Source organism: Pteropus vampyrus, unplaced genomic scaffold (genome assembly GCF_000151845.1).
Source record: "Pteropus vampyrus isolate Shadow unplaced genomic scaffold, Pvam_2.0 Scaffold452, whole genome shotgun sequence".
Taxonomy (NCBI): Eukaryota; Metazoa; Chordata; class Mammalia; order Chiroptera; family Pteropodidae; genus Pteropus; species Pteropus vampyrus.
Window position 1 is genome coordinate 597,924 of NW_011889233.1, and position 9,469 is coordinate 607,392.

Consider the following 9,469-nt stretch of genomic DNA (forward strand, 5'->3'; position numbering starts at 1 on the left):
TCTTTGGCTCTATAGAATGCGATCAGAAGTGATATGTGCTGCAAACAATTCTGGCCTTTAAATAGCTCCAACAGGTACTCCCCCATACTGTTCTTCCCCTAGTTGACTGGGCAAGGTATACCATGGTGACTTGAAAGCCACATGTTGTAGAGATTGACGAACTCCCATCAGCCTCGGTCCCTGAATCATTCTAGGAACAGTTCCCCTTTTCCCAGTTGACTCCCATGATTGAGCAGAAAATAAACTATTGTGTTGTGCCATGACATTCCTGGCCTATTTCCACAGCTTCATATACCCTAACCAGTACCAATGCAGGAAAATAGAGTTACATTTCTTAGACATCAGGGGTTACAGCTTGAAATTCATACCCAACAGAGAGACCCATCTTATTTGGAGGTTTACAGGAAATAATGAGTGAAGAAAACAACAAAGGTCCTGGTCCATGGTTAACCTTAATCTTAACTGTTATGATGCTGTGTCTCTCTCCTCTGTTTTCTGTACAGGTTACATGTGTTTGTGAGACAATGCTCCATGTTATGGGTGTGTCTGGAGAGGAGATTATGCTTGATTGTCTGCTGTGTTAGCTAGTGGGCCTAGAGGGTCAGCCATCTCTGTCCCTCCCAAGACCAGCTCAAGCTGGGCTTGTTACAATCAGTTGCAAAGCCATGCTGAGTCAGGATGGCCCTCGTCAGCATGAACAGCCAGATTCAAAAAGTCACAATGTGCTACAAGACTTGGAAAGGCAATCAGTCTTCTCTGCTTCAGCTTCCTGACTCCTCCCAACCTGTATTCCACTCTTGAGCATTCATCTGGTATTTACCACCAAGTAAATGTAAAACAAAACAAAATATATATTTTTTTGTATCTTGAAATATCATCATTGAACTAATATAATGAAACATGCATATTTAACACTCTTACTCCCTTTTATCTCTGCCCACTACTTCCCACAGAATGAGATCACAATTTTTAACTCACTTTATAGGGCTTACATTTCATTATGTCTGTGTAAGTATGCTCCATTAGTGGGCCCAGTAGTTCATGATGATTACATACTCTTTCTGAACTAATTTTTGAACTCAACAGCCAAGCAATCCATTTTGCCTGCACTCCTTCAGATTTTTTCTTCCTTTTCTTTTTCCTCTCCCTCCTCTCCCTCTTCCTTCTCCTCCACTTTCTGCCCCTCCTCTCCTGTCTCCTCCTACTCCTCCTCATATTCCTCCTTCCTCTTCTGTTTTATTTGTTCAGTTGTCTATGTACCCCTGCACTAATTATTCCCAAACCCTCCAGAACAACTCAGTAACTGCTCTCAACAGAATTTTTCATGGTCAAATAGGCCAGGTAATTTTTCAATTCTCTTTTTCCCTTCAGTTTTTAAACCTATTTATTTATTTACTTGGGATCTTTATTTGTACTCACACAAATACATTCTCATAAAGAATCAAAGTAATACAAAGAATATGAAGAAGAGGAGCTCACTTTTATGGCTGGTCCTGGTATCATTTTCCCCTTCCAAAGTAATTGCTGTTTATATTTTGTTATAACTATTTCTAGTTTCCTTTTCTTTGTATTTCCATGTGAATATATGTCCTACACATTGAAATCACACTTTTTCTGCTTACCACTAGGTCTTGAAGATCTTTTCCTGTTAGTACTAAAGACCTTAAACACAGAATACCCTGTATTCCGTTTGTAAATAATCTCCCACTGTCCTCTCCTGGTTCATAGGGTAAATTCTCAGGTCCTCAGATCAGCCTTTTTTCCCTCAATGATAGCTCATATCCTTGCTGGTTAAAGAACTCTAAGCAGGATAAGAGGGAGAATATCAACAGAATAAGCAGCTACAGGAGAGCAGATTCTGTTCCACACCATAAATTGATCTAGTAAATTTTATTTCTAACTCCAGAAAACTTAACAAACTTAAACTCAGACTCTGACATTTTACTATGTCTTAACCTCTACAGTCTTCAATTCTGATGAGTGATCTTATTTATTGTGTCACCCCTGTAACAATACTTGAATTGACATCTCTATTTTCTGGAAGAAGGACATGCTTTTAAATTTTCTTTGTTAAGTCAGAGGAGATTAAAAGTATTTTTTCTCTTTTCCCACAGGTGTGTGGATTTAAAAGAAAAATTAATATTCCCTCTATCTACAAAGTACTCCCCAAGAATCCATGATAGAGCTAGATTTTTTATTTAAATAAAGAGTTTAAGAAACTGAGTCTCCTTTAAATCAAGAGTACACTGGGTCTCTTATTTTAAAAATATTTTATTGAAGTACATAAGAGTGCACAATTCATATGTGTATACCAATGAACTCACAAACAGCACACTCATGTAACCTGCACGTGAAACAAGGCACTGGCAGAAGACTCCTATGCCCTCTTCCAGTCACTTCACCACAAAAGATAACCTCTACTCTGACTTTCTCTCTCTCTCCTTAATAAATGCCTAGTGTGCTATGTCAGGGATTATGAAATTTACTATTGGGACCCTCCTATTGATGGATATTTAGATTATTCCTATCTTTTGGCTGCCATAAACAACCCTGAAAAGAACATCTATCAGCATGCTTCTCTGCTCATGAGAGCAAATATTACTCTAGAACAGATTTTCAGAACTAGGATTGCAGGGTTGAAGCATTAAGGGCTTTGTAGACTTTGATGGCTAATACCATGATGACTTCTGCAAAGGCTTCACCTAGTCACACTCTCAACCTCAGTGTTTGAGAGAATCATTCTTTTTGTCTTCTTGACAGCATGTAATATCATCAGTCTTATCAATTTTTGCCAATTTGATGGGCGAGAAGTGATAGCTTCTTATTGTTTAATTTGCATTTCTCTGATGAATAGTGAGTTTGAGCATTGCTGTGGACTGAATTGTGTCTCCCACCCCAAAATGATATGTCAAAACCCTAACCCCCAATGTGACTGTATTTGGAGACAGGGATTTTAGGAGGTAGAATTAGATGAAGTAATGAAGGCAGAGTCCTCGTGGCTGGATTAGTACCCTTATAAGAAGAGACACCCAATAGCTTGCTCCCTTTGTCTCTGCCACCTGAAGATACAGAAAGAAGGCGGCTGTCTGCAAGCCAAGAAGAGAGCTCTCACCACAACCCAACTATGCTGGCACTCTAACCATGGACTTCCAGGCTCTAGAACTGTGAGAAAATACATTTCTGTTGTTTAAGTTAACCAGTCGATGATATTTTGCTGTGGCAGCCTGAGCTAAGACAAGCATCTTTTTCCAATGTTTGCTAATACTTTGTTTCTTTTCTAAATGGTTTCTAATATCTTTTTGCCCATTTCTCTATGGTTGGTTGTCTTTTTGTTATGGATATATAATGGTTCTTTTTATATCGTGGAAATTAGTCCTTTTTTCTGTTAAATATGTTACAAATGTTTTCTCGTGTATTTTAACACTATTTATGCTGTTCTTTCACATAGATATTTTTAATTCATAAATATTCAACGTTATGCCTTTGTAGTTTTATGCTTTATTTGAGAAAACTTAAAACACTTTCCTATATTTTCTTCCAATGTTTTATGTTATTTTATGATTAATCTTTAATCTACCAAGACTACATCTATTTACTTAGTTTTATGTGGTGACAATGATAGTCTAATTGGATATCCAATTGAAAAAACAACATTAATTTGTTCATTTTGTATATGCCACCTTTACCATATACAAAATTTCTATATAAATATGTGACTATTCCTAGACTTTATTTCTGAGCCAAAAACAATGTTAAATTACTATAGTTTTATAGCTTTATTTGCTATCTATCTAGTTGGTCAAATCTTATTGTCATTTTTAGAAAATTTCTTGGGAATTTTTATGACTTTTCTAGAGAAGCTCTAGAATCTGTTTATCAAGTCCTTTTTTAAAATCCTATCTGAATTTGACTGTATTATAATGAATTCAGTTACCAGTTGGGGACTTTTAATACCTTTATGGTAAGCCTTCCTATTTATAAACCTGGTATATCACACAGGACTTGTACATCTTTTGGTTTATTTTATTTATTACAAATGGCCTTTTCTATTATATAATCTAAGTTATTATTACTGGGGTAGAAGAAAGGTATTGAGTTGTTTTTAATTTGTACATTTGGATTTTACTCACAAAACTATTTTTAGATCCTCGAAAACGATATATGCACATATGCCCAGTGTACATACAGAAAAGTGTAATGAGTCAGAGAGCAGGTGAACAAACATCAATACACAAACTCAGGCAAGAAATACTCCATTTTCGTATGCATTATAAAGCAACATTTAGCTCCACAACTCAGCACACTGACTGAAAACTGAATCTTTCCCCTGCTGTTGCACTGCAGTTTGGGAGAATTTTTATAAGATGAAATAGGGAGTGGTTCTGACAAGTTGTAGTCTGTCCATACAAGTTACCACTGAGGCATTCGTTGTCCTATGAGAAGGGTTGGTTTAGGTCCAGTACTTTGTTTTTTAATGCTGTTATTTTGGCTATCTTACTGAATTTTTTGTGTAATAATCCATCATTTTACATACTTGCATTGTTTATTTGAAATTTGAATTTTTTCTTAACAATTTAATAACTCATTTTATATTTTTATTTTAGTTCCTTGGCTAACGCTTCTAGTATAATACGATTTAGTAATAGCAGGCATCCTAATCTTGTTTCTGTCTTTGAATGGAATGGTTCTAATGTTTTACCATTCAGTCACACAGTTGATGTAGATTTCTAATAAAAATTTCATGCATTTAGTACATTTTCTCCAATTTTCAGCTTGCCAAGATCTTTTAAATTAAAATTTTTTGTTGAATTATATAAAAAATTTTTCAGCATCAATTAAGATTCAGCACATTAATAAAATTATTCTCAATAAACTATCTTTGTTCTCCTGGGAAAACCTTTGTAGGATTAACTCAGAACATAGCCCTTCCAGGCCTGGGGCTCCTGTGTAACAACCTTACTGAGTCACAATCTATTATTCTTTTAATATATGCTGTATAGATTGCTTGTATCTTATTTTGCTCCTATATTCATAATTGAACCTGATCTTTAGTTTTCATTTCGGGACCCATTTCATCAACTTTGCAGTGGGTGGTACTGGCAAAATCAAATGAGTTAAAGAGCATTCAGGCTCTTCTGTACTCTGGAACCATTTCTATGACAGGAATTGTGAATAATGATGCTATGAACATTGGCATACATATATTTTTACAAGTCCCTGTTTTCAATTCTTCTGGGTATACACCTTTGAGTAGAATTTCCATGTCATATAGCAATTCTATGTTTAGCTTTTTCAGGAACTACCAAACTGTTTTATACAATGAAATGCCCAATTTTACATTTCCATCAGCAATGCACAAAGGTTCCAATTTCTCCACATCCTCAACAACAATTGTTATTTTCTTTTTTTTCTCCCCCAATAATAGCCATCCTAGTGGGTGTGAAGTGGTATCACACTGTGGTTTTAATTTGCATTTTCCTCATGATGATGTCAATCATCTTTTCATGTACTTATTGACCATTTGTGTATCTTATTTGGAGAAATGTCTATTCAATTCCTTCGCTCGTTTTTTATTGTGCTTTTGTTGTTATTATTTTTAGGAGTTCCTTATATATTCTAGATATTAATTCCTTATCAGATATATGACTTGAAACTATTTTCTTCCATCCTATGGGTTGTCTTTTTACTTTCTTAATAGTGTTCTTCGATCCACAAGTTTTTAATTTTGAAAACATCCAGCTTATCTATCTTTTTGTTTGTTTCTTGTGCTTCTGGTGTTATATCCAAGAAAACACTGCCAAATCCAATTTCATGAAGATATTCTTCTATGTTTTCTTCTGAGAAATTTATAGTTTTTGTTCTTATATTAGGTCTTTGATCCATTCTTTCCCCTTATTTGTTTTTTCTTTCTTTTCTTTAGTTTTTTTCAGCTTCATTGAAATATAATAGACAATTAGTTGCTCAATATTTACATTGTACAATGCAATTAGACTTTTAAAAATTATAGTCGGCATATAATAATATACCAGTTTCAATTGTTCAGCATAGTGATCAGAGATCCACTTAACTTGCAAAGCAATCACTCCACTAAATCTAGTACCCCTCTTCTCACTTACATATTTATTACATTATTAATCATCTTCCCCATGCAACACTATACATCTCCATGTCTATTCTGCAACTATCCATTTGTACCTCTTAATCTTTTAGCCCTTTTTGCCATCCCCCAACTCCCTCACATCAAGTAGCCCTTAAAATATTCTTTGTATCTATGAGTTTATTTCTGCTTTTCTTGCCATTGTTTTTGTTGTTGTTTATTTTGTTCTTTAGATTTTACAAGTATGTGAAATCATGCAATATTTGTCTTTATCTATCTGACCCATTTCATTCAGCACAATACCCTCTAGGTCCATCAAGTAATATCTTTTTCCATCCCCTTCCTTTTAGTCTGTGAGTGTTTTAATCTGAAGTGAGTCTCTTGTAGGCAATATAAGTAGGGGTCTTGTTTTCTTTTCCATTCAGCCACCCTACCTTTTGGTTGGACTATTTAATTCTTTTCCATTTGAGGTACCTGTTGATAGGAATGTACTTATTACCATTCTTTATTCCTGTTTTTGATACATGTTTTTTCTTCTTAAAGAAGTCCCTTCAACATTTTCTGTAATACTGACTTGGTGTTGATAAATTCCCTTAGCTTATCTTTGTCTGGGAAGCTTTTTATTTGTCCTTCAACTCTAAATGATAGCTTTGTTAGTTAAAGTATTTCTGGTTGTAGATCCTAAGTTTTCATCACGTCAAATATTTTGTGCCAAGCCCTTCTGTCCTGCATGGTTTCTTTTGAGAAATCAGCTGCCAGTCTTATGGGTGTTCCCTTATAGGTAACTATCTGTTTTTCTCTTGCTGCTTTTAAGATTCTCTCTTTGTATTTAACCTTTGGCATTGTAATTATAATGTGTCTTGGTATGGGCATCTTTGGGTTCATCTTTTTGGGGACTTTCTGAGCTTCCTGGAGTTATATGTCTATTTCCTTCACCAGGTGAGGGGAGTTTTCCAACATTATTTTTTCAAATAGCTTTTCAACTTCTTGTTTTCCTTCAGGTATGCCTATGACACAAATATTTTTACATTCAATAGTGTCCCATAGGCTCCTTAAATTATTATTCTAGTATTTGCTTCTTTTTTCTTGCCATTCTGATTGAGTGTTCTTGGCTTCCCAATCCTCTATATCTGTGGTTCAAACTTCTTCTTTATACACTCTGTTTATTCACTCTAATATACCCTTCATCTCAGATAATGTGTTCTTCATTTCTGACTGGTTCTCTTTTATAATTTCCATTTCCATTTTTATGTTTTTTATCTCTTTGTTAAAGTTCTCACTGAATTTGTCAACATTTCCCCTAAGTTCGTTGAATATCTTTATAACCAGTGTTTTGAAATCTGCATCCATTAAATTGCTTGACTCCATTATTTTTGGGTCTCTGTTCTGTTCTCTCATATGGTTTCTGCTTCTTTGTCTTCCCATTTTGGCTGCCTTTCTGTGTCTGTTTCTATGTACTAAGCAAAGCTCCTAAGTCTCCTGGTCTTATTAGTGCAGCTTTGTGTGGTAAGTAATCCAGTGGCACAGTCCTGAGAGGGGTTTAGCTCCAGTCTGTGCCCCACCACCACCAAAGCCACCTGTTAAGATTCAGCAAACAATCCATGGATGCTGTGCTTATAGATGCCTCAAGAAGCCACACCAGAAACAGGCCAGCTGCCACCAGAGAGAGTCTTGGCACTACTCAGCAAAGAGGATCTGACTCGCCAAGGACACAACTGAATGTGGCTTCGGTGAGGCCATGAGTTGGGAGAGGCAGAATTTCAGGGAATCTTCTGGGCAAGCAACCTCTGTTATCCAGTTTGATGATTTTAGCTATGGCGGCACTGCATCTGCACACTGGGAGAGGGTAGAGCTCAACAGAGGAACAATGGATACCACTTGCACTTCTTTTCAGGAGAGGTTCTCACCTCCAACCCTTACTCTGACCATTCAGTGTCCCCCTGTAAGTCCCTGGTGCCCCCGGAGCAGCTGACCTCGTGCTGGTGCTCAGAGCAAGCAGTTCCATCACCGCAAAAGTTTGATCACGAACACGGCCCCTTTAAGAGGTGTCTGCAGCTGCTGACAGTGTCTCCGTCCCACTTAACCACTCGGGACTGGGCAGCCTCACATCTTCGCCCTCTACCTTCTACCTCCTACCTTCTACCTTCTTAGAAGAAAAAATAGAAGCATATTTTCTACCTTCTACCTATTTCTCTCCCTAATTGTAGTGCTTCTGCTTGTCTAGATCCCAGGCAACTTTTCTTGCTGTTTGCTCCTTGTTTCTGTCACAACTTTGATTTGGTCGCAAGAGGAATGAACAAAGCCTCTATCATCTACATCCTTTTTATTACATTACCAGTATTTCATCCATTTTGACTCGATTTCACATAGAATGTAAGGCAAGGATCCAAATTCACTCTTTTACATGTAGATATCCAGTTTTCCCAGCATAACATGTTGAAAAGACTGTTCTTTACAAATGAATAATCTTCGCACTCTTCTTGAAATGAATTGATGATAAATGCAAGAGTTTATTTCTGGGCTATTTTATTCCATTGGTCTATATATCTGTCTTTATGCCACTACCACACTGTTCTGGTAACTATAGTTTTGAATTGAGTTTTGAAATTGGAAATTATGAGTCCCCCTACTTTCTTCTTTTTCAGAATTGTTTTGGCTATTCAGGATTCATTGAGATTCCATGTGATTTTATATCATTTTTATTGTGGTTGTTGTTCTCTATTTTATTTATTCTCACTCTAATCTTTCTGGATTCCTTCCTTCTGCCGGCTTTGGGTTGCATTTGCTCCTCTTTTTATAATTCCTTAAGATGTACAATAAGTTACTGATTTGAGATAGTTCTTTTTTAATGTATGTATTTTACAGGTATAAATGTCAAGGGTTAGTACCACTTTTGCTGTATCCCATAATTTTTGATATGTTGTGTTTCCATTATCATTCATCTCAAGGTATTTTCTAATTTCCATTATGATTTCTTCTTTGATATATTAGTTGTCTTTAAAGAGTGTGTTGTTTGACAACTATGTATTTGTGAACTTTCTAGTTTTCCTTCCTTTATTGATTTATAGTTTCATTCTATTGTGATCAGAATAGATACTTTATATATTTTATTCTTTTTAAATGTATTAAGACTTGCTTTGTGTCCTAACATATGGTCTTATCCAAGAGAATGTTCCACATTTACTTGAAAAGAATTGTATTCTGTTGTGCTAGAGTGAAATGTTCAGCATATGTCTGAGGTTTAATTGGTTTACAGTGTTGATCAAGTCTTCTATTTCCTGATTGATCTTATTCTTTCCATTATTGAAAATGGGGTGTTTAAATCTTCAACTATTATTGTAGCACTGTCTATTCATCTCTTCAGCTCTGTCG

General features: G+C 35.8%; 1 long non-coding RNA gene across 1 annotated transcript in view; it reads left to right on the forward strand.

Moving 5' to 3' along the window:
• LOC111732382 overlaps positions 1-4,726 on the forward strand; it is a 21,213-nt gene extending 16,487 nt beyond the window's left edge. The window contains exon 3 of the long non-coding RNA XR_002777530.1: positions 4,715-4,726. This is a non-coding gene — a long non-coding RNA (uncharacterized LOC111732382). The remainder of the gene's footprint in view (positions 1-4,714) is intronic.
• Positions 4,727-9,469: the final 4,743 nt, after the last annotated feature.